Raw genomic sequence first — 27107 nt, 5'->3', positions numbered from 1 at the left:
ATAGAAAAAAATGTGGATGATCACAATTCACTGGATACAAATGTTCCTAAGTGGTCAGGTCCCTATTTTCTCTCCTTTGAGTTACAGGTTATTCCCAAGATGTTTTGTAAAGCAACTCCTATATTCCCTTTAGATCTACATTCCAAATCTTTATTGAGCATCAACCATGTGCTAGGCTGTGACATTGGTATGAAACTCCTCCACCTGGCAGATGAGGAAAGCAACAGGTTAACCAAATTCTCCTAAGTCTTATTGTTGGGAGGCAATGGAACCAAATTTCAAAAGCAAAGCTTCCGTAGCCTACAGGAGAGCTGCTACATGACTTAAGTGTAGTCCCTTGAAGGATCCATGGCTGGGGGAGGGGGGATTTGGTGGAAAAAGCTGGTATTCTTTCTTTTTAATCTGGGTGCTAATGACATGGGTGTGCTTAATTTGTGAAAGTTCGGGGAGATTTCCACTTGCGATATGCGTTATGTGTACTTTACGTATGATATTCATCAGTGAAATTTGGGGAAGAAAAAAAAATTACTATCTGAATCCAAAACTATGTCTTTTGCCTGAAGTCAGACTCTTTAAAAACAAAACAAAACAAAACAATTTCATTTATTTGCCAGGAAGAGAGCGAGCGAGAGAGAACATGTGAGCACAAGCAGAGGGAGCGGCAGGCAGATGGAGAGGGAGAAGCAGGCTCCCCACTGAGCAAGGACCCCCCCCACACACACACACCCCATGAAGGACTTGATCCCAGGACCCTGGGATCATGACCTGAGCTGAAGGCAGAGGCTTTAACCCACTGAGCTACCCAGGCACCCCCTGAAGCCAGACTCTTAATGAATCTCCACTCCAAATACCAGATTGTCTTCTCGGTACGCCTTTCATCATTTTATTAACACTGTTCTGCCTTTGAAAGATGGCTCTTTACACCCTCCTTTACTGAGCAACATTATGAAAAACCGATTTCTCTAGGCAGGTGGATGTGAGAGGAGATTTCTGAGACACTGATTCTAGCATAAGCTCTACATGAGCTCCTTTCCAATCTAGCAAAACACAACCTGCCATTGCCATCCAGGTTCTAAAACTATAGTTGGAGCCAATGGGGACCTCCAAAGGAGGAGACTTACTGCATCAAAGAAAGTAGACAAATGTGAGTTTTGTGTGGAAAACTGGAACTTGTTCCCCACATGCACAATGGTGGATTCAATTACTTATCAATGACCTAGATTTAGAATGAGCATGACACTCAGGCAGTGCGGCACTGCCCTTTACTTGAACAGTGTTGAAAAACTGAAAGAGTTGATAAATATGCATTTATGCATTTACTTTAATTCAATTATAAATAGTCTAAAAAGTGGGGGAAGAGAAAGAAAAGAACCAAATGCTGTCTGCCATACTGCTCTAACTCAAGCCATGGAAAGAGTTCAGTCTGAGATGGTGAGTGGTCGTGGAAGCCACGGAAGAAGGGAAGTTATTTCTAGGCGAGTGGATCCGTTTACATCTTCGTCATAGAAGAATTTGACAAGTTAAATGATGATCGAAAATAAAAGTGATCAAAGAAGAGCTGCTTACAAAGTTGTTTTCAGTTAACACGTATACCCTTTTATATCGGATGTCGTCAAAAGGTTTTCCAAGAATAAATTTAAATATTCCAATCAGTCACCTTACAAGCGGTGTTAGAACATAATGTCCACGTAAAATTTAACATTGTTTTATTACTTAGCCTTATAATGCCCCAGAGCAACTGATACTATCAGATGAAATAAAAATCTGTGACCAGATGAAAAGGAATGTAGAAAATAATATACAATAAAGTTTCTTTCTCTCTTTTTTTTTTAACCTGGTGTTTACCGAGCACAAAGCTAAATATTTTGGTGGCAAAACCGTATTATACTTGTTGTTGGGCTAGGCACTAGGATGAGGACTTTATGATATATTTCCTTTAATCAGTACTATAATCCCATGAAGTAGATATTATATTTTGCTTTAAAAATAAAGATCCTGAAGCATATAGAGGCTACCCTGCCTGCTCCTGTTGGTGAACCCACAATTCGCAAGCAAACAGACCCAACCTTGTCCCAGGGACACTCCTCAGGTAGAAGCTTTGTAGGAGACACAGACATGTTTAAAACAAAACACGAAACTTCAAAATGTTCTAAATATGATTTCCCCAAGGACAGAACAGAAAGGAGAAAATACACGAAGAACATAATAGAACCATGTCCCCTGAACTGAAAGACTGCGTGCTGCCGGTGATGTCTCTGGCGATATTAATCATACTTTGCCAGTCAGTTTTCCTTTTCACATGTTAACTATTTTTCCTCCTGGGCTTGAATTGGATGTGTTTGGTGCCGTGCTTTCTCTCACAGCGGCGGGTTGTCTCCCGTGTTTAGGGATGCTAAATCATCCACATATATTTGGGAATAAGAATCTGCCTTGATTGGTCTTGGAAGCAGGACGTTTTCTCCAGCCCCCAGGATCCGTTTATATGACACCACGGCCTGTCATCTTGAGATTTCTTTGAACTTTAAGGGGAAAAAAAAAAATCACCTTGTAAAGGTTCTCTTCTTCACCTGCATGTGCTAGCAATTTTCTCAGCCTCTGTGTATTTCATCGTCTCTTATACTCTTTCCATCAGCTTTCCATCTTTTACCATCACTAAGATGGTCATGTGGGCTGATGGCCCAGCCTCTCCCAGCTTTCCAGCCCTGCTCCTGATTCCATATTTATTCATTTAGTAACATAGCCAATTTGTCAGTAAAACACATACATACAGAAGAATTCACATGAGTATAACTCGGAGACTCTTCAGAAAGAGCACGCTTGTATAACCAGCTCACGGGTTAAGAAAAGACCCTTACCAGAGATGTCAGAAACCTGCCTTTTCTGCCCGAATCATCACCAGCCCTCGCCTTGCCCAATGGCTCCACTTCCTAACACCATATCCGCTTTGTCTATTTTATGTATTTTTTATAGATTATTTATTTATTTATTTGAGAGAGAATGAGTAGGAGAGGGGGAGGGGGCAGTGGGGAGGCAGAGGCAGGAGGAGAGAGAAGCAGACTCCCCACTGAGCAGGGAACCAGATGGACCCCGCTGGACACCGAGGCAGGTCTTGATCCCAGAACCCTGAGATCATGACCTCAGCCGAAGGCAGATGCTTCGGTGCCCCAGATTTGTTTGCTATAATGCTTCATATAAGTGGGTGCCTATACTATATATTTTTGCGTCTGACTTCTTTCATTCAGCCTCATGTTTGGAGATTCACTCGTGATGCTGCTTGCATTTACTTCCTCGGTTCTCATTGTTGCATCTAATATAGACATGAGACGATTCCCCATTTGCCTATCCTTTCTCTTCTTGCTGGGGTTCAGCTAGTGTTCAGTTGGCGATTATTATGAATAGGGCTGCTATGAACTTACTATTGCGTGTCTTTCTGCAAACATATATATGAGCTTCTTTTAGGCATGTACCTAGGAGTGGAATTGCTGGTTTTCATTTCTTTTATTAAATATGTGCTGTCATTTCAGTAGTTTTTAGAATAGAAGGAAAATAACTACATTGCCTCAATCTGCCATCTTTTCCTTGAAAGTCTAATGTATGATTTTGACTGATAAGAATCATTTAAAATCCAATACTAATGATACTGCTGATACTTTTTTGACTGTAACGTAAACCAGAATGAGGAAACTTTGAGTTCAATATTATTAAAGAAAAAGAAAGACCCCAAAACAACCTATAAACACCGAATATTTCTTTTTATTCCCTCTTACTACTCCAGTGATATATAACTTTCAGCATTATTTAAGAAAGGCATGTACAGGAAATATCCATTATTAAACTTGTTTTTCTAAAATCCCGATCTTATCATCTCTATAGAGCTATAGAGCTGCAGTTGAAAACAAAAATAAAAAGAAAGAAAAAAAGAATTCCATAGCTGATTTTTTTTTCTTGCTTGCTGTTTTGATTCGTATTTGTTCAATTATGCATCTCTGAATGAACCTAGCCCCTCATCCTCTAACCTTCTTCTGAACTTAAATGATTTGTATGTGGTATAATCATATTTCTTGGTCCCACAGCACTCCAGAGTCTAACTGTGCATGCCTGCGTCTCATTTCCATACATTGTATCTCGGAGAAAACCAAATGCATGGCCAACTTCCCTAATTAGAGTCGCTGGGTCCCTGTGGCCTCCTGATAGTACCCTCTCTTCCCTGCATTCTTTCAGTATTGTGCTTTTTTTCCCCCCATCTCTCCCTGAAGTATCTCCTCTCCTTCAATTTCCCCTGCCCCTAAGGAATCGGCTTCCACATTTGTTTATATATCAAAAATAATTGAGGGCTAAATTAATTCTCAGTTTCAATGTATCAAGCTCCTTTTCAATTGTTGTAGCACCCCCCCCCCCAAATCCCTGCTTCAGACTCCAGACTTTGGCAACTGGCAAAGGTTTTGAAAACAGAAAGTACACAATAGATATTGATTGACTGGTTGATAGACTGTGTCCTCCAGGCCTGGAGTCTCTGATTTTATGACTGATTGATTTGCTGGATTTCCTCTTCTGTGGATTCCCTGTACCTGATTATTAAATTATGCACAGAGCCTCTGAGCATGTCTGTGAAGTCCACTCTCTTAATATCTCTGCTCCTTTTGTAAAAGAGGCTTAATGGAAGAACGTATATAAGCCCATTTACTGTGAGTCACTTAAATGACAGGGAAACATATTTCATGTCTTTTTATATACTAAACACCAATATATTGGGCAAGACATAGCAGAAGCTAAAGCGTAGGGGACTATATGATGGAGAAGTATGCTGGGGCAGTTTCAAGATGATCCCTAATGGTTTCCACCTCCTGATATGTATGCCCCCGGTGATCCCCTCTCCTCGAGCGTAGGCCAGCCTAGTGACTGGCTTTTAAGTAATAGAATATAGCAAAGGGGGTAGGACCTCACCTTAGTGACTGCTTACAAGAGATCGTAAGTTCCATATTGCTAGCAGATTCTCTTGACTGACTGCCTCCCATGCTACCTTTAATAAAGCAAGTTGCAAGGAATCAAGGACAACCTTTGCCAAACAGCCATGTGGGAACTGAGGCCATCAGTCCAACAGCCCTTGAAGAACTGAGTTCTGGCAACAACGATATCAGCCTGGAAATGAATTCTTCCCCTGTCGTGCGTTTAGATGAGATTCTAGATCAGACCAGTACTTTAACTGTAGCCTCCGGGAGACTCTGAAATGGAGGACCCTAGTAAGTCATGCCCGGACTCTGATTCACAGCAAGTATGGGATAATAATTGGGCATTGTTTTAAGGCACCAAGTTTGTTATGATATGTTACATAGCAATAGAAAATTAATAGAGAAAAGTCACTTTTGTGGAGTGCCATTTCTCTACTGGACCCTGAAAGAGAGTTGTCAGAGCTGCACAGCAACTCATTTTGTCTTAACAACCATCCCTCAAAATATGGCTTCGGCTGGCATATAGGCATGACTCTAAATTGCAAAGATACAGGAAAAAGAAATAGTTCAGAGAAATCAGCCCAACCTGCCCAAAACTGCGCAGAGCTAAAATTCTAAAACCTGGACTGGTCCTGCGAAAAGTAGGAATAGGAAAAAAGAAAGGAGCCAGCTCTGAGTCCTGGTTCCGTGTGTCAAGAATGAAGTAGGGCTGGAGCACCTGGGTGGCTCAGTCAGTTAAGCATCTGCTTTCAGCTCTGGTCATGATCCCAGGGTCCTGGGATCGAGCCTCACATCGGGCTCCCTGCTGGGCAGGAAGCCTGTTTCTCCCTCTCCCCCTCTGCCTGCCTGTGTTCCTTCTCTTGTTGTGTCTCTCTCTGTCAAATAAATAAATAAAATCTTAAAAAAAAAAAAAAGGAATGAGGTAGAGAATTGAGCTTGAGATTAATGTGGATGATGGTGCCCTCCCCCACCCAATACAAGAAAAGATAAAGTAAAAAGGGCCTAAGTTATGATCTATGGAAATGATACTCTAGGGAAAGTAGAAAATCAGTTTGAACTCTCCAGTATTGGATAAGAATCACTTGACAAAAAAAGTTACAAAAAGAATTCAAAAAAGAGCCACAGAGATGGTATCCGTTTTTTCTATAAAACTAGTGCAGAGAAATTTTTTTTTTTTTTGGTAGTCATTTAAAATGTGTAGCAGATTTTCTCCAGGTAGGCAATGTGTTACATTGCTACAAGGTTTTTAGGGTAGCTAGAAATATATATAACAAGAAGGCAGCTGAAATCCTACACATTTGTAATGACTGTAGAAATGAAACATATTAGACAACAACAACAGAATAAACCCCAATAAGATAGAAAAAATAAATTGCCTAACTAAATTATTTCCTCCAGAAAGTCAGTTTTAATGGAAAATTTGTGGGGATGCTGGGATTTTGTAAGAGCTTTAAAATTGCTACCACTAGCTCTATATTGTTACTTCTAATTTCTTTACAAAGCAACATACTTTTTCTTGATAAAAATATATTGCTAGAACTCTTCTCTTTCATGACAGGCATGAGTAGGGATACAGCGATTGAGGTGTTTTGTGAAGAGATAACTAGATAAGAAGCTGGAAGGGAGAGTACAAACGAGAAAGGAATCAAGAAAATAACTGGGTACCAAAAATAGATAAATAAAATAAAATGTTTGCTGATAAGAGAATTGGCTCAGTTAGATGTCTTAGTGAATCCATCACAGGAACGAATGGGGAGGCTGACCTGACCGGTGACATCCTGTATATGCTTCGTCAATTCTGGGTCTCGATTTCTCATCTTAAAACTCAGATTCTAATGTTTGTTTCTACATTAGATGGCCTAAGACAGATGGCGATTCCTCGTCGTGTGCCCACCGTGTAGCGGACTTGGAATGAAGTTCGTGGAATCTGAAACGGAGTCTGTGTTACCTCCAAAAAGGGAATGAATGGAAGTCATAAAGAAAAACATTTTGATTATCACCTTCCCATGACAGATTTCTTTGGTAACACTGAAGGAAGAGAACTAGGAAAGGAGTTAGAAAAGATCAAACAGAGGCAAAGCCTAGAAAATATGACAGAGGCTAGCCGGATGCCTTCAGGCACATTTCTTCTCCTCTGAATGCAGATGAGCTATGGGACCCCCTTGCAGGTAAGAGAGACCTTGGGAGTAGGTCTGGCCAATAATTTTTTATTATAGTTAAGTGACTGTACCTAAGTGTGTCTTCCCGGTGTGCTCTGTCCCTCCTATCTGCCAGTTATGCCAGGGAAACCCTAAACCGTGTTTTGAAGAAGACCTATTGCATAATAGGAGTCCCCGTCACCGAATGGTTGCCTGGAGTGCAGGTCCATTCCCATCCTGTCTTCAGTGGGCCACCTGGGAATGAAAAGGAAACCTTCAGTGTGTTGATCCATTCAGGATATGAAATTGTAAATGCATTTCCTATTATTTACAAATAGAGCATGAATGGGAAAGAGACAGGGAGCATTATGTACTGACAGCTGAATTTATGTATACATTTAGGAAGCAAATGTCTAGATTCAGAGAACACAAATTCCTTGGCAATTTCTTATGTCAGAGAAATAGTCCCCTTGGATTCCTATCAGTGGTCAATTCCTCCTGTCCATTTAAAATTATTGTATTTACAGCATAATTCTGCATGTGTAGCCACTGGATATGAGGGGGGTACCAGCGTGCTGCCAACCTGATTGCACTCTAATGGACTCCCAAAGAGGATGAGGCACCTCTCTCCTGGAGAGATGTTTATTTTGTAGCAAGCAAAGTCCAAGAATGTATTTTTTGAAGATATTTGCTTAGGAGCTCAGAATTTAAACTTGCAACATTGGCTCAGCCACTCATTTAAGGTAATAAAAGTTGCTTCCATCGGAGATAAAATATTCAGGATACCCATTGTGTATATTTTCCCAATTAATTGGACTTTAATTACCTTGCAGAAAATCTATAAAAAAGTCATCAAAGTTTTCAAGATGAGAGCAAGCTGGTACATATTCCATTTACCTTCCACAGAGCTATCTTACTATGAAACTTAAAAAAAAAAAAACAATAGCCAATTTAATTTTCTTCTGTTGAGGCTTATAAAAGACCCAATAGAGGCTACTATCTCTAATTTTTAATAGAGATAGCTCTATTTAGAAGTATAAATGCTGAGAAGGAGAACAGGCTTAGGAATGCTGTTTTAAATCAAGGTGACCCATTATATTAATTTCTTACAGTGCCTTTGTACGTGTGTGTATACAAATGTACACACACAGACACACACACAGTTGTATGACTGTATCAATATTCAGCCCAAGTGAGGCAAAAAAAAAAAAAATCCAATAAGGGGGAAGTAATATAAAACTAATTCCTTCATTTTTCTCATGTCCATATCAATTATTTTTTGGAATACTTTCTTCCCATTGGAGGGGGCAATAAAAATGATGTTTAATAAAATGATGTTTAATAAAATGATGTTTAATAAAATGATGTTTAATAAAAATGTTTAATAAATTATTTATATATAAAAAATATAAAAATATAAAAATGTATTTAACTTCCATTGCAAAATGCATATGTTCAGTGAGGCAGACAGTAGAGATACACCATCAAATTAGACATGATGGCTTGACTTGAAGGAAATTATTTACAGTCAGCTGATGAGAGCGGCTTAGGTAACTTGATGCCCAAAGGAAAGATGGGGGATTTAGATGAGAGGGAAGCAGTGCTGAGTGGGAGCTGGGTTGTATCCTGCCATTTCCTCTGTTACAATATTGGTGTTAAAATAGGGAGGAGCCGGGGCACCTGGGTGGCTCAGTGGGTTAAAGCCTCTGCCTTCGGTTCAGGTCATGATCCCAGGGTCCTGGGATCGAGCCCCGTATCGGGCTCTCTGCTCGGCGGGGAGCCTGCTTCCCCCTCTCTCTCTGCCTACCTCTCTGCCTACTTGTGATCTCTGTCTAATAAATAAAATCTTTAAAAAAATAAATAAAATAAAATAGGGAAGAGCCACTTTTAAATCCCATCCTAAACATGTCCAGTGTGGTCAATGAAAAATATTATTTTTGGCATTTGCAGCAGAAAAGCCGACCAGATGGGGAGCCAGAAGCTAAATAAAACGTGAAACCTGAAATTAAAAACATGTCAGAATCCATCAGTTTGGTGTGGCTGAAATATATTCTTACCTAGAGGGAACCGATTGCCCTTGAGGGCATCTCAAATCTCTTTCTAGCCCTGCACTTTGAGGCTTTAAGATTCGGAGCTGGGAGATAATTGGCTGAATATTTTGCCTTTGATTAGGAATTTCTAATCTCCTACCACAGCCCTGGATGCTCTGGCTACAATGTTTATTTTCTGATCGGACCCCTTGCACCAACTTCATGATCCTGTAGCCTGACTTAGTTTAATAGTCCGGACAATGAATTTCCAAGTAATTGCAATGGCTTCACTCCACGATATGTCTCACAGGGCACTCTTGGAAATTAAATGTTACTTCTCAACAGTTATTTGCTTACTTCATCCTCATTTTATTAAATAATCATAAAAGCCCTTTTGAATTTAATTATGCATGCTCTGTTATCTGAAAGGTTTGGCAAGATGAAGAGGATGGAGGAAACGAAGCCAATGTCACCCTCTCTTTGCTCTCTCTCCCTGGATGTTCCGCTGACACTGTGTGCTCCCAAAGTCTTAGGCTTTCTGGACTCTCTGCCCTGGACCCATTGGGGTCCTGCTTTCTTTACCACAATTATAGCAGAAATCCCTGCTGTTTAGAAGTGGCTTGAACCTTTCTTCAACATTGAAAACCCTTTAGCCAAGTTACAGTGAAGGAATGAGTTGAATATTCTTCCCTGTTGCACGAATTTTCAACCAGATTTCTGAGGATTTGTTTTGATGGAAAAATGGGCAGTGTCCTGAGACACATGCAGGTGATCTTGTGGTGACGATGACACACTTTCTCTGGGTCCACTTGAGAAGAGAGGCTTGCCCCTCCTTCTTAGACCACTTCCCTTCTAGAGGACTGTATGAGGTTGTCCACTTGCAGAATTTGGAGGGGAAGGTGTTGCTTTCATTTGAAGAATTTCACTCAATGAGATAGTAAGTGACTTGTTCAAATTCAGCAGAGTTCTGCCATATTCCTATTTCAAATATTCTAGAGAAGCATGGGGTTAGTAGAGAGGGCCCCAACTTTGGACATAGTCACACTTGATTTGAGTTCTGGGGATACCCCTTACTATCTGTATGACTGTTCACATAATAGCCTCCAAGCTTCAGCTCTTAAAGAAAGAATAGTCTATCTTTCCAGGGTTGTTGTCAGTCTTATAAAAATGCCTTTAATCTACCTAAAGTATAATAGATACTAATAAATAATAAATACTATAATTATCAGTTCTGTCATTATGGTTTCCAACAGTCGGCTTGGTTGAAGACTGGCACTCATGATATGAGTCATGATAGAGCTCAGAAATTATGCTTAGAAAATGGTAAGTTGTATTCCTTTTATGTGAAATTTACCTGACCACTTGGCATGGTAGTTTCTTGTTCATCAAAAGCACAATATACAGATCTGATGATTTCATAAAGGAAGGCTACATGTATTAGCTAATGGAAAAGACAGAATTTGCATTTTCATCCCCATTTCCCCTGTCTGGCTCTATTGTGTGATCGTAGGCAAGCAAGTACATTTTTCCATCTCTTTGGGGAGGAAGAGCAGAGGGCTTTATCTGCAACATCAAGGCTATATTTGTGTAAATTATTTCCAAGAGACGAGTGAGAGTGACTGCAATATTGTCCCTCAGGTACTTGGCATTCCTTGGAAGAAAACATGATGTAATTGGACTTTAATAACTTGGATGAAAATGTATCTTAGGGCCATAAAATGTTTCCCGACAACATTAGATCTAGGCGAGTTATTATGATTACTTCCTAAGAAGTGTTCAGATTAACGGATATGTGATTATAAAGTTCATTACAAAGGCAGAATCAGAAGAAGGAAGAGGTAAAGCAAAGTACTCTGATATTTCAATGCTTCACACTCCTGGACATTTTAGGCAGAGACATTATTTTATCGCTTGTACTGCCAGACTCAGTGGGGGAATAGCTGAATGAGGAGGACTGTTCTGAATACCATTTCCACTTTCCTCCTTCCTCTGCATCACAGGCTGCTTCTGGGAACCTCCTTCTGTCATGGTGTGTCGGTAAGAGCAATGATAGGAGAAGCAACACACTTGGGTCTACCAGTTCTTCCCTCAGCAGGGGAAGCATTCCTACAACATCCATTCAGCAATCTCAGAGCACCTTCTGTGGGAGGTGTTACACGTGCAAAAACATAAATCCATGACTCTTGACCTTGGTTAAAAACAGTCTAGTGGAAGAGGCCAGGTGTTGTGTGCAAATACACCTCTTTGCAGATTCCTAAAGCATTTTATGGCTGATTCCCACTGATGATTATTCCTAGTTGGTTATGTTGATCTCATTCTCACCACCCCGTTATTATTGATGGATTCAGGGATGGATATGGGTCTAAGCCAGTTGATGGGTATTGAAACACTAGAAGTGACTTTCTAGAGATTTCTGGTGGTGGAGGGAAAACCTTTCCCCAGTGTTTGGTTGGTCTTAAAAGATCACTTAATCACCATAAGTGAAACAGCAGAGAGAGACAGAGAAGAAAAAAAGAAGAAAAAAAAAATTCTGTCCTGGAAAACATAATTAAGCAACTAGTTAAATCTTGTTCTGCATTTGGACTTCATGTTATATGAGGTAATGAGTGACTTTATTGCTTACGTCAGCCCAAACTAAATGTTCACTTACTTGCAGCCAGAAACACTGCAACTGAATACTCGTTTAATTTAATGCTTTCCATGTCCCCCGTCACATCAGTCCCCTCAGATTCTTATTTAAGAGATAGACTCTGGGGGACCTGGGTAGCTCTGTTGGTGGGATATCTGAGTCTTGATTTCTGCTCAGGTTGTGATCTCAGTGTCATGAGATCAAGCCCCACTTCGGGATCCACGCTCAGTGGGGACGGGAGTCTGCTTGACACATTCCCTCTCCATCTGCCCCTCCCCATCACGCTCTCTCCCTCTCTCTCAAATAAATAAATAAATCTTAAAAAAAAAAAGACACAGGCTCCAGGTGATGTATATGGGGACTCAGAACCTCTGATCCACATGTACTAAAATGGGGCCCCAGGTGATTCTTATGATCAGGAAAATCTCAGATGATTCTTCTGATTACTATAGAATTAAGGCAAGAATTAAGTGCAGGTTAAGCAATCAACTCAGCCTGGAAGAGTTACAAATGATTTCTCTAAGGGACATTTGATCTGTGCCTTGAACAATGAATGGGGCTTGCTAGGCTGAAAAGAGAAGGAAAGATGGTACCCACAAAGGGGAGCTCAAAAAAAAAAAAAAAATCTTCATCTCTGTGGTCTTGGTTGCCTCATTTATAAAATCAACACATTAAAAAATCCTGCCCCCCTTCTTCTCTAATGTCCTCTGTTTTGATGATAACTTTAGAAACTAGGCAATTTCAATGTTATTTACCTCTTGATCCACCTCGAAAATGTTCACCGTAGTAACTTGTGGAATTTTCTTTATGAGAACTTCTCTCTATTGGAAAAACAGAAATATTTGGTAAGCTTCATTATAATGTAGCTGTCATACAGGTGGAGACTATCTTTCTTGTCCACTTTTGTATCCACGTGGACTTTCAGAGGATGTGGCCCATATGCACTCAATTGTGGTTATTGCATAACTGAATTGAATTAATTATATTCAAGTGCTCAATTTCATATAGACCCTTTAAAGATTAATTGCACATGTAAAGTGAATAATACTTTAATTATAGTGATGATGCTATCAATAACATAAATATTTGGAATTTGCCTACCCACCTTATTTTTTTTTAAAGCCATCCAATCATTGAGCTTGTATTTATAGAACATTTTCTAGGTGTCAGGTACTATTCTGGGCACTGGGAATAAAGCCATAAACAAAACACAAAAATACAAGCCTGTATAGTCTTATATTCTGGTGGAAGAGTGACGATATCATTTTTGTTTATAACCTGAATTCAGGCATAGTTATCTATAATTCATAGATGAGGAAAATTTCAAAGAATTTCATGTCTTTATGAGGTCACTCATTTTGTCAAACTCGTGACAGAAACCAGAAGTTAGGTGACTTCCAGCACAATGATGAGCACACCATTCCTTCACAGGGACTGTGTGACACTTAATGAGACTCTCTTCAAATGAGCAAGTAGTTAAGTTCTTGCATGTGTCAAGTTCCTCCTCTGTCAGTGAGAATATATTTAAAGCCCATAAGATGCACTATCTGTCTTAAAGAAACTGTTGCTTTCTTGTCTCTGTGCCCTTCACCTACTATGCCTCCTTGGATAAGAAAATATAAGCACACACAAACTTCATAAAAATAGATTCCACTTATCTGGGTCATAGTTCCCAGACGTCAGAGCAACGGGAGGGCAGACCAACACTCAGAAAGTTGTATTAACTTAATAAAGGAAATGTTGTAAAAGCACTTGATTTAGGCCATTTTCAACTCACACCTTAAAATTATATTTTTTCTAGGACTGCATTATCTTAGAGACAGTGCTTCTCTTGGTTTAAAGAACCACAAGTGATTTTCACAACATCAGGATCTAATATCCTTTACACAGTACAGAAACAACTCCTTTATCCAGAGATTACTTTCCAGGAGCAACTCCTAAGTGAAACATAGACTGAAACTAAGATGAATCGGAGCAGCCAGGAGAGACTCATGCATGGTTCTGATGTGCTACTGCTTCACTCTGTGCACTGTTCTTCCATCCTCTTCACAGGAGGTTCACAACAGTGATGAAACGGCAACAATAATGAGAATCGTGAGGACACCTGCCTCTCTGGAAGTACTTACACACAACACCTTATTTCATCTTTCCACCAACCCTGTAAAGTGAGTGTCATTATTATGCCCACCTTTTAATGAAGAAACTGAAATTTTAGAGAGTTTATTTTTCAGTGTCAAAAAGGTAATCAGCAGGGAAATGAGAATTTTAATGTCTTTATATATCTGTCTGTCTCTAAAATATAATCTCTGCCTTCAATGATCGGATTTCCTAACCTGCAGTAGCTAATAAATGGAGAGAGGTGGAAACAAGACAGAGAAAGAATTCATAAAACAAAAATGCACGGGAGCTCTAAGCATGTTAGTCTAGTGGCTTACAACCCTCTACCCCTCCCTGGCTTCTAGGATAGATAGCACATTAACTAAGATATATAAAGATAATTCTGAATCAGGAAGTAAAAGTGAAATTCCACTGAATCCTTTGGCCTAAGTGTAAATGGAAAAGATATCTGCATTTTCAAAACATGTCTACATAAATTGTAAAAATTGAAAGTTTAGGTACTTAAAATGCACTAAACTTTAGGTCTGTGAACTATTTGCTTATATTGAACAGCCCATTTATAGCTGCAGTTGGTGTTAATCTTGCCAATATTACCTTCATGCATCTACTGGATATCTCTACCATTTTTAGCACAAAACAAGGATTTAGAAATCTTACGGTGGACACAAGGTCAACCAGCTGAATAGATACAAATGAGAAAGAACTGATTCTATCATTAAGACTATATCAAACTCAATGTTGGGTATCAGTGTCCAGATACTCATTGGTTTGAAGAACCAAATTCCTGGATTTTATTTTTATTTCCACTGAGGCAACTTGAACATAGAAGTATTTCTTTTTACTTTTTTTTTTTTTTAAGATTTTATTTTTTTGACAGGTAGAGAGAGAGGGTACAACCAGGGGGAGCAGTGTGCAGAGGGAGAGGAAGAGGCAGGCTTCCCGCTGAGCAGAGAATGAGACATGGGACTCTGAGATCATGATCTGAGTGGAAATCAGATGCTTAACCAACTGGGCCACCTATGCGCCCCCAGAGAAGTGTTTCTTACTGAGTGTTCGTAATAAAGGTAGATGTTCTTCCTTATCCTTCACTGTATTTATAACTTTTTTTTTTTAGTTATTTTATTTATAATTTTTTATTTTTTTAGCATAACAGTATTCATTATTTTTGCACCACACCCAGTGCTCCATGCAATCTGTGCCCTCCACAATACCCACCACCTGGTGCCCCCAACCTCCCACCCCTTCAAAATTCTCAGATCGTTTTTCAGAGTCCATAGTCTCTCATGGTTCACCTCCCCTTCCAATTTCCCTCAACTCCCTTCTCCTCTCCATCTCCCCTTGTCCTCCATGCTATTTGTTATGCTCCACAAATAAGTGAAACCATATGATAATTGACTCTCTCTGCTTGACTTATTTCACTCAGCATAATCTCTTCCAGTCCCGTCCATGTTGCTACAAAACTTGGGTATTCATCCTTTCTTTCTTTTTTTTTCTTTCTTTTTTTTTTTTTTTTTTTTACAGCTTTATAAACATATATTTTTATCCCCAGGGGTACAGGTCTGCGAATCGCCAGGTTTACACACTTCACAACACTCACCATAGCACATACCCTCCCCAATATCCATAACCCCACACCCTCTCCCAACCCCCTCCCCCCATCAACCCTCAGTTTGTTTTGTGAGATGAAGAGTCACTTATGGTTTGTCTCCCTCCCAATCCCATCTTGTTTCATTTACTCTTCTCCTACCCCCTCAACCCCCCATGTTGCATCTCCTCTCCCTCATATCAGGGAGATCATATGAGAGTTGTCTTTCTCCGATTGACTTATTTCGCTAAGCATGATACCCTCTAGTTCCATCCACGTCGTCGCAAATGGCAAGATTTCATTTCTTTTGATGGCTGCATAGTATTCCATTGTGTATATATACCACATCTTCTTTATCCATTCGTCTGTTGATGGACATCTAGGTTCTTTCCATAGTTTGGCTATTGTAGACATTGCTGCTATAAACATTCGGGTGCACGTGCCCCTTCGGATCACTACGTTTGTATCTTTAGGGTAAATACCCAGCAGTGCAATTGCTGGGTCATAGGGTAGTTCTATTTTCAACATTTTGAGGAACCTCCATGCTGTTTTCCAGAGTGGTTGCACCAGCTTGCATTCCCACCAACAGTGTAGGAGGGTTCCCCTTTCTCCGCATCCTCGCCAGCATCTGTCATTTCCTGACTTGTTAATTTTAGCCATTCTGACTGGTGTGAGGTGATATCTCATGGTGGTTTTGATTTGTATTTCCCTGATGCCGAGGGATATGGAGCACTTTTTCATGTGTCTGTTGGCCATCTGGATGTCTTCTTTGCAGAAATGTCTGTTCATGTCCTCTGCCCATTTCTTGATTGGATTATTTGTTCTTTGGGTGTTGAGTTTGCTAAGTTCTTTATAGATTTTGGACACTAGCCCTTTATCTGATATGTCATTTGCAAATATCTTCTCCCATTCTGTCAGTTGTCTTTTGGTTTTGTTCACTGTTTCCTTTGCTGTGCAAAAGCTTTTGATCTTGATGAAATCCCAAAAGTTCATTTTTGCCCTTGCTTCCCTTGCCTTTGGTGATGTTCCTAGGAAGATGTTGCTGCGGCTGACGTTGAAGAGGTTGCTGCCTGTGTTCTCCTCGAGGATTTTGATGGATTCCTTTCTCACATTGAGATCCTTCATCCATTTTGAGTCTATTTTCGTGTGTGGTGTAAGGAAATGATCCAATTTCATTTTTCTGCATGTGGCTGTCCAATTTTCCCAACACCATTTATTGAAGAGGCTGTCTTTGTTCCATTGGACATTCTTTCCTGCTTTGTCGAAGATGAGTTGACCATAGAGTTGAGGGTCCATTTCTGGGCTCTCTATTCTGTTCCATTGATCTATGTGTCTGTTTTTGTGCCAGTACCATGCTGTCTTGATGATGACAGCTTTGTAATAGAGCTTGAAGTCCGGAATTGTGATGCCACCGACTTTGGCTTTCTTTTTCAATATTCCTTTGGCTATTCGAGGTCTTTTCTGGTTCCATATAAATTTTAGGATTATTTGTTCCATTTCTTTGAAAAAAATGGATGGTACTTTGATAGGAATTGCATTAAATGTGTAGATTGCTTTAGGTAGCATAGACATTTTCACAATATTTATTCTTCCAATCCAGGAGCATGGAACATTTTTCCATTTCTTTGTGTCTTCCTCAATTTCTTTCATGAGTACTTTATAGTTTTCTGAGTATAGATTCTTAGTCTCTTTGGTTAGGTTTATTCCTAGGTATCTTATAGTTTTGGGTGCAATTGTAAATGGGATTGACGCCTTAATTTCTCTTTCTTCTGTCTTGTTGTTGGTGTAGAGAAATGCAACTGATTTCTGTGCATTGATTTTATATCCTGACACTTTACTGAATTCCTGTACAAGTTCTAGCAGTTTTGGAGTGGAGTCTTTTGGGTTTTCCACATAGAGTATCATATCATCTGCGAAGAGTGATAGTTTGACTTCTTCTTTGCCGATTTGGATGCCTTTAATTTCCTTTTGTTGTCTGATTGCTGAGGCTAGGACTTCTAATACTATGTTGAATAGCAGTGGTGATAACGGACATCCCTGCCGTGTTCCTGACCTTAGCGGAAAAGCTTTCAGTTTTTCTCCATTGAGAATGATATTTGCGGTGGGTTTTTCATAGATGGCTTTGATAATATTGAGGTATGTGCCGTCTATCCCTACACTTTGAAGAGTTTTGATCAGGAAGGGATGCTGTACTTTGTCAAATGCTTTTTCAGCATCTATGGAGAGGATCATATGGTTCTTGTTCTTTCTTTTATTAATGTGTTGTATCACATTGATTGATTTGCGGATGTTGAACCAACCTTGCAGCCCTGGAATAAATCCCACTTGGTCGTGGTGAATAATCCTTTTAATGTACTGTTGAATCCTATTGGCTAGTATTTTGGCGAGAATTTTTGCATCTGTGTTCATCAAGGATATTGGTCTGTAGTTCTCTTTTTTGTTGGGATCCTTGTCTGGTTTTGGGATCAAGGTGATGCTGGCCTCATAAAATGAGTTTGGAAGTTTTCCTTCTATTTCTATTCTTTGGAACAGTTTCAGGAGAATAGGAATTAGTTCTTCTTTAAATGTTTGGTAGAATTCCCCCGGATAGCCATCTGGCCCTGGGCTTTTGTTTGTTTGGAGATTTTGGATGACTCTTTCAATCTCCTTACTGGTTATGGGTCTGTTCAGGCTTTCTATTTCTTCCTGGTTCAGTTGTGGTAGTTTATATGTCTCTAGGAATGCATCCATTTCTTCCAGATTGTCAAATTTGTTGGCGTAGAGTTGCTCATAGTATGTTCTTATAATTGTCTGTATTTCTTTGGTGTTCGTTGTGATCTCTCCTCTTTCATTCATGATTTTATTTATTTTGGTCCTTTCTCTTTTCTTTTTGATAAGTCTGGCCAGGGGTTTATCAATCTTATTAATTCTTTCAAAGAACCAGCTCCCAGTTTCGTTAATTTGTTCTATTGTTTTTTTGGTTTCTATTTCATTGATTTCTGCTCTGATCTTTATGATTTCTCTTCTCCTGCTGGGTTTAGGGTTTCTTTCTTGTTCTTTCTCCAGCTCCTTTAGGTGTAGGGTTAGGTTGTGTACCTGAGACCTTTCTTGTTTCTTGAGAAAGGCTTGTACCGCTATATATTTTCCTCTCAGGACTGCCGTTGTTGTGTCCCACAGATTCTGAACCGTTGTGTTTTCATTATCATTTGTTTCCATAAATTTTTTCAATTCTTCTTTAATTCCCTGGTTGACCCATTCATTCTTTAGAAGGATGCTGTTTAGTCTCCATGTATTTGGGTTCTTTCCAAATTTCCTCTTGTGATTGAGTTCTAGCTTTAGAGCATTGTGGTCTGAAAATATGCAGGGAATGATCCCAATCTTTTGATACCGGTTGAGACTTGATTTAGGACCAAGAATGTGATCTATTCTGGAGAACGTTCCATGTGCACTAGAGAAGAATGTGTATTCTGTTGCTTTGGGATGAAATGTTCTGAATATATCTGTGATGTCCATCTGGTCCAGTGTGTCATTTAAGGCCTTGATTTCCTTGTTGATCTTTTGCTTCGATGATCTGTCCATTTCTGTGAGGGGAGTGTTAAAATCCCCTACTATTATTGTATTCTTGTCGATGTGTTTCTTTGATTTTGTTATTAATTGGTTTGTATAGTTGGCTGCTCCCACGTTAGGGGCATAGATATTTAAAATTGTTAGATCTTCTTGTTGGACAGTTCCTTTGAGTATGATATAGTGTCCTTCCTCATCTCTTATTATAGTCTTTGGCTTAAAATCTAATTGATCTGATATAAGGATTGCCACTCCTGCTTTCTTCTGATGTCCATTAGCATGGTAAATTCTTTTCCACCTCCTCACTTTCAACCTGGAGGTGTCTTCGGGTTTAAGATGAGTTTCTTGTAGGCAACATATAGATGGTTTTTGTTTTTTTATCCATTCTGATACCCTGTGTCTTTTGATTGGGGCATTTAGCCCATTAACATTCAGGGTAAGTATTGAGAGATATGAATTTAGTGCCATTGTATTGCCTGTAAGGTGACTGTTATTGTATATTGTCTCTGTTTCTTTCTGATCTACTACTTTTAGGGTCTCTCTTTGCTTAGAGGACCCCTTTCAATATTTCCTGTAGAGCTGGTTTGGTATTTGCAAATTCTTTCAGTTTTTGTTTGTCCTGGAAGCTTTTAATCTCTCCTTCTATTTTCAATGATAGCCTAGCTGGATATAGTATTCTTGGCTGCATGTTTTTCTCATTTAGTACTCTGAATATATCATGCCAGCTCTTTCTGGCCTGCCAGGTCTCTGTGGATAAGTCTGCTGCCAATCTAATATTTTTACCATTGTACGTTACAGACTTCTTTTCCCGGGCTGCTTTCAGGATCTTTTCTTTGTCACTAAGACTTGTCAATTTGACTATTAGGTGACAGGGTGTGGACCTATTCTTATTGATTTTGAGAGGGGTTCTCTGAACCTCCTGGATTTTGATGCTTGTTCTCTTTGCCATATTGGGGAAATTCTCTCCAATAATTCTCTCCAATATACCTTCTGCTCCCCTCTCTGTTTCCTCTTCTTCTGGAATCCCAATTATTCTAATGTTGTTTCGTCTTATGGTGTCACTTATCTCTCGAATTCTCCCCTCGTGGTCCAGTAGCTGTTTGTCCCTCTTTTGCTCAGCTTCTTTATTCTCTGTCATTTGGTCTTCTATATCGCTAATTCTTTCTTCTGCCTCATTTATCCTAGCAGTGAGAGCCTCCATTTTTTATTGCACCTCATTAATAGCTTTTTTGATTTCAACTTGGTTAGATTTTGGTTCTTTTATTTCTCCAGAAAGGGCTTTTATATCTCCCGAGAGGGTTGCTTTAATATCTTCCATGCCTTTTTCAAGCCCGGCTAGAACCTTGAGAATCATCATTCTGAACTCTATATCTGACATATTACCGATGTCTGTATTGATTAGGTCCCTAGCCTTTGGTACTGCTTCTTGTTCTTTTTTTTGTTGTGAATTTTTCCGCCTTGTCATTTTGTCCAGATAAGAGTTTATGAAGGAGCAAGTAAAATACTAAAAGGGTGGCAACAACCCCAGGAAAATATGCTTTAGCCAAATCAGAAGAGATCCCGAATTGTGAGGGGGGAGAAAGGGGATAAAAAGGGGTTCAGAAAGAAAGAAAGAAAAAAAAAAAGAAACTATTAAAAAAAAGAAAGCCAATAAAGAAAAAATATAAAAAGAGGAAAAAAATATATATATTAGATAAGCTATTTAAAAAACGGTAAAAGTTAAAAAAAATTCAGCAGAAGAAGAGAAAAAGAAAAAAAAATTGAAAAAGAAAAAAAAATTAAATTAACTGCAAGGCTAAAAAATCATGGGGAGAAAGCCATGAGTTCCGTGCTTTGCTTTCTTCTCCTCTGGAATTCCGCCGCTCTCCTTGGTAGGTGAACTTGGTCCTGGCTGGGTTTCCCATAGATCTTCTGGGGGAGGGGCCCGTTGTAGTGATTCTCAAGCGTCTTTGCCCCAGGCGGAGTTGCACCGCCCTTACCCGGGGCCCCGCTGAGTCATCCGCTCGGGTTCGCTTTCGGGAGCTTTTGTTCTCTGAGCGCTTTCCGTAGAGTCCGGAGGACGGGAATGAAGATGGCGGCCTCCCGGTCTCTGGCCCAGAGGAGCCGAGAGCCCGGGGCCCCACTCCTCACTGCGCCCTCAGCGAACAGCGCCCAATGACTCCCGCCACCCTGGCCTCCGGCCGCGCTCCGAGCTGACCGAGCCTGCGACCGGTTCAAGGCAACACCGAGCTGAGAGTCACTCCTCGGCTCTGTCTCTGCAGCCGGCTTCCCCGTTCTAATACCGGTAAGCTCTGCGACACTCAGACACCCCCGATCCTTCTGCGACCCTGCGGGACCTGAGGCCGCGCTGACCCCGCCTGGGCTTCCAGTTAAGCCTCTGGAGCGATGTCCCTCAGCGGAACAGACTTTTAAAAGTCCTGATTTTGCTCCATTGCTCCGCCGCTCGCCGGGAGCCGGCCCCTCCCCCCGCGGTCTATCTTCCCGTCGCTTTAGATTCACTTCTCTGCCAGTCCTACCTTGCAGAAAGTGGTTGATTTTCTGTTTCTGGAATTGCTGTTCTTCTTCTCTTCTCTTCTCTTCTTCTCTTCTCTCCCATTGGATTTGTAGGTGTTTGCAATCTTTAGATAAGCTATTTAGCTGATCTCCCGCTACCCGAAGTAGTCTCAGCCTGCTACTTCTCCGCCATCTTGACTCCTCCCTCCTATAACTTTTTTTTTTTAAGATTTTATTTATTCACTTGACAGAAAGAGATCACAAGTAGGCAGAGAGGCAGGCAGAGAGAGAGAGGAGGAAGCAGGCTCCCTGTTGAGCAGAGAGCCCGATGTGGAGCTCAATCCCAGGACCCTGGGATCATGACCCGAGCCAAAGGCAGAGGCCTTAACCCACTGAGCCACCCAGGTGCCCCCATCCTTCACTGTATTTAAAAGTCTGTGTGTGGATAGAGATTATATTACTAACAAGACCACTGATATTAATTAAGCACATAAGAATAATCCAAGTCTGGGGCGCCTTGTTGGTTCAGTCCATTAAGCCTTTGACTCTTGATTTCAGCTCAGGTCACGATCTGCTGGTGGTGAGATTGAGCCCAGCATCAGGCTCTGTGCTCATTGGGGAACCTGCTTAAGATTCTCTCCCTCTCCCTCTGTCCTGCCCCTGATTATGTGCACTCTCAAAACAAACAAACAAATAAATATTGAAAAAATAGTCCAAGTCAGCTTGCCATTATGGCAAATACCCAAGAAAAGAATGGAGAGAGCAGTGCTGTTGTCCGTAAGCCCAGCAAAACTATCCCTTGTATTTTGCAAATATGAATGAAGCTGCTTTGAGCCTCTTATTTTTTCCCTTATTTTAAATCATTTGTGTAATGGTATTATTAACCATATTTGGTAAATTGACGAATTTCCTACCTTCTCATAAAAAAATATATTTTTCCCCCTTGGAAAAACCTTCCCAACATCTTCACTGGGTGGGTGTATTTTTTCCAGGTACCAGTGTACTCAATCTCTTTCACTATGCTTGCCTCCACCCCGCCCCCTGGGCCTGGCATAGCCAGGTTAGAAATGGCCACTGGTTAGAAACCTCCCTTCCCATGGGGCTCCTGGGTGGTTTAGTGGGTTAAAGCCTCTGCCTTTGGCTCAGGTCATGATCCCAGGGTCCTGGGATCGAGCCAGGCATCAGACTCTCTGCTCAGCAGGAAGCCTGCTTTCCTTCTTCCCTCTCTGCCTACTTGTGATCTCTGTCTGTCAAATAAATAAATAAAATCTTAAAAAAAAAAAAAGAAAGAAACCTTCCTTCCCTATGAGATGCTACTGCCAAGATGAGGAAGGGTAGAGGACAGAGTCATGGGGTCTTGTTTTTCAATGTAACCAACACTACTTCCAAGAAGAGTAACACTGATTTGCTCTCAACTGATGGCAAATATTTGCTATTAAAAAAAAGGATTTTTTCATTTTCAAGCAAACATATTTGCCTACTTCTTTGATTCCCACTACAACACCTTGGGCTTTCTATAAGCCAGAAAAAATTCAACGTTCTCTTATATTTTTATGTGTCAGCTCTGTGTATTAAAGGAAGAAACTTTCCAAACATTTCCTGATATTTTGCCTCATTAGCCTCTCAGTGTATTTTTTAACCAACATCTGTGATCCTCTGATGTAACCATAATTGTAAAGTGGGGGATTAGTCAGTGAGAAGGTTGGAAAAAGGAGATGTATTAATAGGCTAGAGAGATCTTTTTTATAGAAAAATATACATTTATACCAAACAGGAATACATTACTTACCTCGTACTAAGACAACAGAACAGATATAACAACAAATAAAAACTTCTATATTTATTTCAAACCACATTATGTTCTTAACATGGGCAAATAAAGGGATTGTTATTATTTGCTGTATTTTTTAAAAAATATTTATTTATTTATTTGTGAGCACCTGGGTGACTCAGTCACGAAGCATCTGCCTTTGTCTCAGGTTGTGATCCCAGGGTCGTGGGATTGAGCTCCATATCAGGCTCTCTGCTTGGTGAGAATCCTGCTTCTCCCTCTCCCACTCCCCCTGCTTGTATTCCTTCTCTTGCCATGTATCTGTTAAATAAATAAATAAAATCTTTAAAAAATAAAATAAAAAATAAATAAAAGATTTATTGATTAATTTATTTATTTGAGAGAAAGTGTGTGTGTGTGTGAATGATGGAGGGGGAGGGCAGAAGGGGAGGGAGAGAGAGAGTATCTTAAGCAGACTCCCCACTGAGCACGGAGCCTGACTCAGGGTTTAAGCTCAGGACACATGAGATCATGACCTGAGCCAAAACCAATAGTCTGACATTCAAATGACTGAGCCATCCAGGTGCCCCTTATTTATTGTATATTTTCTTCTCAGTTTCTTTACTAACATTCTACTCTTTTTCAGTATGTTCAATTTTTATTGAACCGACTTTAGCACATTTTGTTACATCCTTCTGATTTAATTTGTTATTGTTGTTTTGTTGCTTTGCTTTGTTTGGCCAGTGTGGAAGTTGGGAATTCACTCGTATTTCATCTGACAAATAGTCCTGGCAGGTCCTGGGGACACTTAAAATTAGCCAGCGATGTCCCATCACGTGCCACACATGCCCTGCACATGTGTACACATGACATTTGAGAAAGAACAACCAAAAACATTTTTCTCTAAGTCAGAAGATGATTTTTCAAATCAAGTTGGTCTTCTTTGGGAGAAAATTACTTTTCCCTGTAGCCGAACACAAAAGACTTCTCGTAATTTGACATCATCCTACACAATACTTGTCTCTCAATTAAAAACAGAAATATAGATTAAGACCCTGCTGTTGTAGATTTCTGTACCTTCCATGACTCTAAGCAAAATATCTGAAGCATAGGAGAGAATTTGGCTTACTAGAAATCATAGCCTTATTACTCAAATTGACCCAACTGCTACTTAAAGGAAATCACTGCCTGTCTTTGGTTGGGCTCCCCAGAAGCAGAGTCTGAGATGAGGATTCACAAGGCAGTGATTTTTTTAAGGTAGTGTGCCCAAGATATACTGGGAAAAGATTGTGGAGGAAGGACAGGGAATGGAGGAGTTTATAAAGTGTGTGATTTCAGGTTGATCTTGCAGTACTCTCTGGAATGGAGTTCACACTTCACAGTTTGTCAAAACTCAAGGCACAGGGGCTGGGTTTTCTTAATCATGGAACAGTCAACCATTTGGCTGTAAACTGTTCAAGAGGCATGGAAGCCCCTGGGCATGCAGAGGGAGGTGGCTTTGGTAGCCAAAAGGAATTTATAGAATGAGGTAGTGGCCATTAGAAGCAAAGAATATAGAAGGTGGAGATACATGCACAGATATGACAAAGGAAATCCAAGAGGAGCTTGGAGGTGCACTGATAGTGTTTGCTATGCTGTGTCTACTTCCAGAAATATTGGCACATGTTTTGTGTGCTGTTCATTCAGTGTCAAAATGTACTATTTTGTACATTGACATTGACAATCCAGTTGAGCAATGTCCCATAGAAATAGAATGTGAGCTAAGATGACCAACACATAAATGAAAAGTGCTCAACATCACTAATTATGAAGGAAATGCAAATCATCACCACAATGGGATATTACCCCACACATGTTAGAATAGCTATTAACATAAAGACCAGAAATAACAAGCGTTGGCAAGCACGTGAAGAAAAGGGACCCCTTGTGCACTGCTGTTGGGAATGTAAATTGGTGCAGTCACTATGGAAAATGGATGCTGTTTCCTCAAAAAATTAAAAATAAAATTACTTTAAGATCCAGCAATTCCACTTTTAGGTATTTACCCAAAGAAAACAGAAACACTAATTCAGAAAGATATGTGCACCCCCACGTTCATTACAGCCTTATTTACAATAGCCAAGATAGGAAAAAAACAAAGTGTCTGTTGATAGACGAATGGGTAAAGAAAATGTGGTGTTTAGAGCAAGATGGCGGAGGAGTAGCTGACTGAAACAGCATCAGGTCCCAGAAGTTCAGGTAAATAGTTATCAAATCATTCCGAACACCTACAAACTCAACAGGAGATCAAAGAGAAAAAGAGCAGCAATTCTAGGAACAGAAAATCAACCAGTTTCTGGAAGGTAGGACCTGCAGAGAAGTGAATCAAAAGCCACGGGAAGATAGACGACGGGGCAGGGTGGGGGTGGGGGGAGCCGGCTCCTGGCAAGCGGAGGAGCAACGGAGCACAAAATCCAAACTTTTAAAAGTCTGAAGGGACGTGCTCCAGAGGCTAACTGAGGGTGGAGCCTCGTGGACACAGTGTTGTCTCGGGTCCCTTGAGGTCACAGAAGGATCAGGGGTGTCTGAGTGTGGCAGTGCTGCCAGATATCAGAGCAGGGAAGCCGACTACAGAGACAGAGCTGAGGAGGGAGCTTTCACCTCAGGGTCACCTTAAATTGTGATCCAAGGCACAGTCGGGTCACTGCTCTTTGAGGAGGGACCCCAAAAGTGGCAGGTCCAGGGAGACTTACCGTCCTCTGGGAGGAGCAGGGCTGCAGGAATCTGCTAAGTTTGGAAACTCCGAATGGGCCGTGCGCCAGAGACAGAAACACTTGGTCACAGGCTGGGTGAACTCGGAGCACGGCCAGAGAGTAGGGAGACGGGAGGGATTGAGTGCTTTTCTCCGAGGGCGCACTGAGGAGCGGCCCGAGCTCTCAGCAACTCCAGACCAGAGATTGGGCGGCCGCCATCTTCATTCCCGTCCTCCGAGCTCTACAGAAAGCGCTCAGGGAACAAAAGCTCTGAGAGCGAACAGAACAGATGACTTAGCCCAACCCCTGGCAAGGGCGGTGCAATTGCCCCTCATGCAAAGACAATTGAGAATCACGGCAACAGGCCCCTCCCGCAGAAGATCACCAAGAAATCCAGCCAAGACCAAGCTTACTGATCAAGGAGAACAGCGGAATTCCAGAGGGGGGGAAAGCAAAGCATGGAATTCATGACTTTCTCCCCATGATTCTTTAATTTTGCAAAGTTAATTTTTTTTAATTCTATTTTTTTCTTACCCTAGTTTTTTTTTTAACTTTTTCTCTTTCCTCTTTTAATGTTTTTTAACTAGTTTATCTTAACAATACCTTTCTTTAAAAAATCTTTTGAAACCTTCATTATTATAGTCATATTTTATCCTTCATTGTATCTAACTTTATTTTTGCATACATATAGGGTTTTTTTCTTCTAAAAATTTTTGGGATATAATTTCTTCTAATAGATCAAAATATACCCTAAATCTAGCACAGGGCTTTGTTCTAATCTCCAGCCTGAGCAAATTCTCTCCACTTTCTATTTCTTTCTTTTCCAACCAAGTTATTTTATCAATTTCTTTTTTAGAATTTATTTCAAATTTTCATCTTTACAGTCATATTCCATCCCTTCATCGTGTTTACCCTTGTTTTTGAATATATATGAGTTTTTCCTTCTTTAAAATTTTGAGAGGTAGTTTCTTCTAAGAGACCAAAATACACCCAAAATCCAGTGGGTCATTCTGTCTAATATATATTCACCTAATATATATATTAGGTGAATAATAATATATATTCAGCCTAATATATATATATATTTTTTTTATCAGTCTAATATATATATGTATAATT

General features: G+C 40.3%; 1 long non-coding RNA gene across 1 annotated transcript in view; it reads right to left on the bottom strand.

Moving 5' to 3' along the window:
• Nucleotides 1-26040, bottom strand: part of LOC125104184 (uncharacterized) — a 51695-nt gene extending 25655 nt beyond the window's left edge. The window contains exons 1-2 of the long non-coding RNA XR_007128605.1: nucleotides 25989-26040; nucleotides 12502-12567 (exon numbers count right to left, since the gene is read on the bottom strand). This is a non-coding gene — a long non-coding RNA (uncharacterized LOC125104184). The remainder of the gene's footprint in view (nucleotides 1-12501; nucleotides 12568-25988) is intronic.
• Nucleotides 26041-27107: the final 1067 nt, after the last annotated feature.

This window comes from Lutra lutra, chromosome 7 (genome assembly GCF_902655055.1).
Source record: "Lutra lutra chromosome 7, mLutLut1.2, whole genome shotgun sequence".
NCBI classification, from domain to species: domain Eukaryota; kingdom Metazoa; phylum Chordata; class Mammalia; order Carnivora; family Mustelidae; genus Lutra; species Lutra lutra.
The sequence above is the reverse complement of the archived record's forward strand: the minus strand, read 5'-3'. Positions and strand labels throughout refer to the sequence as shown.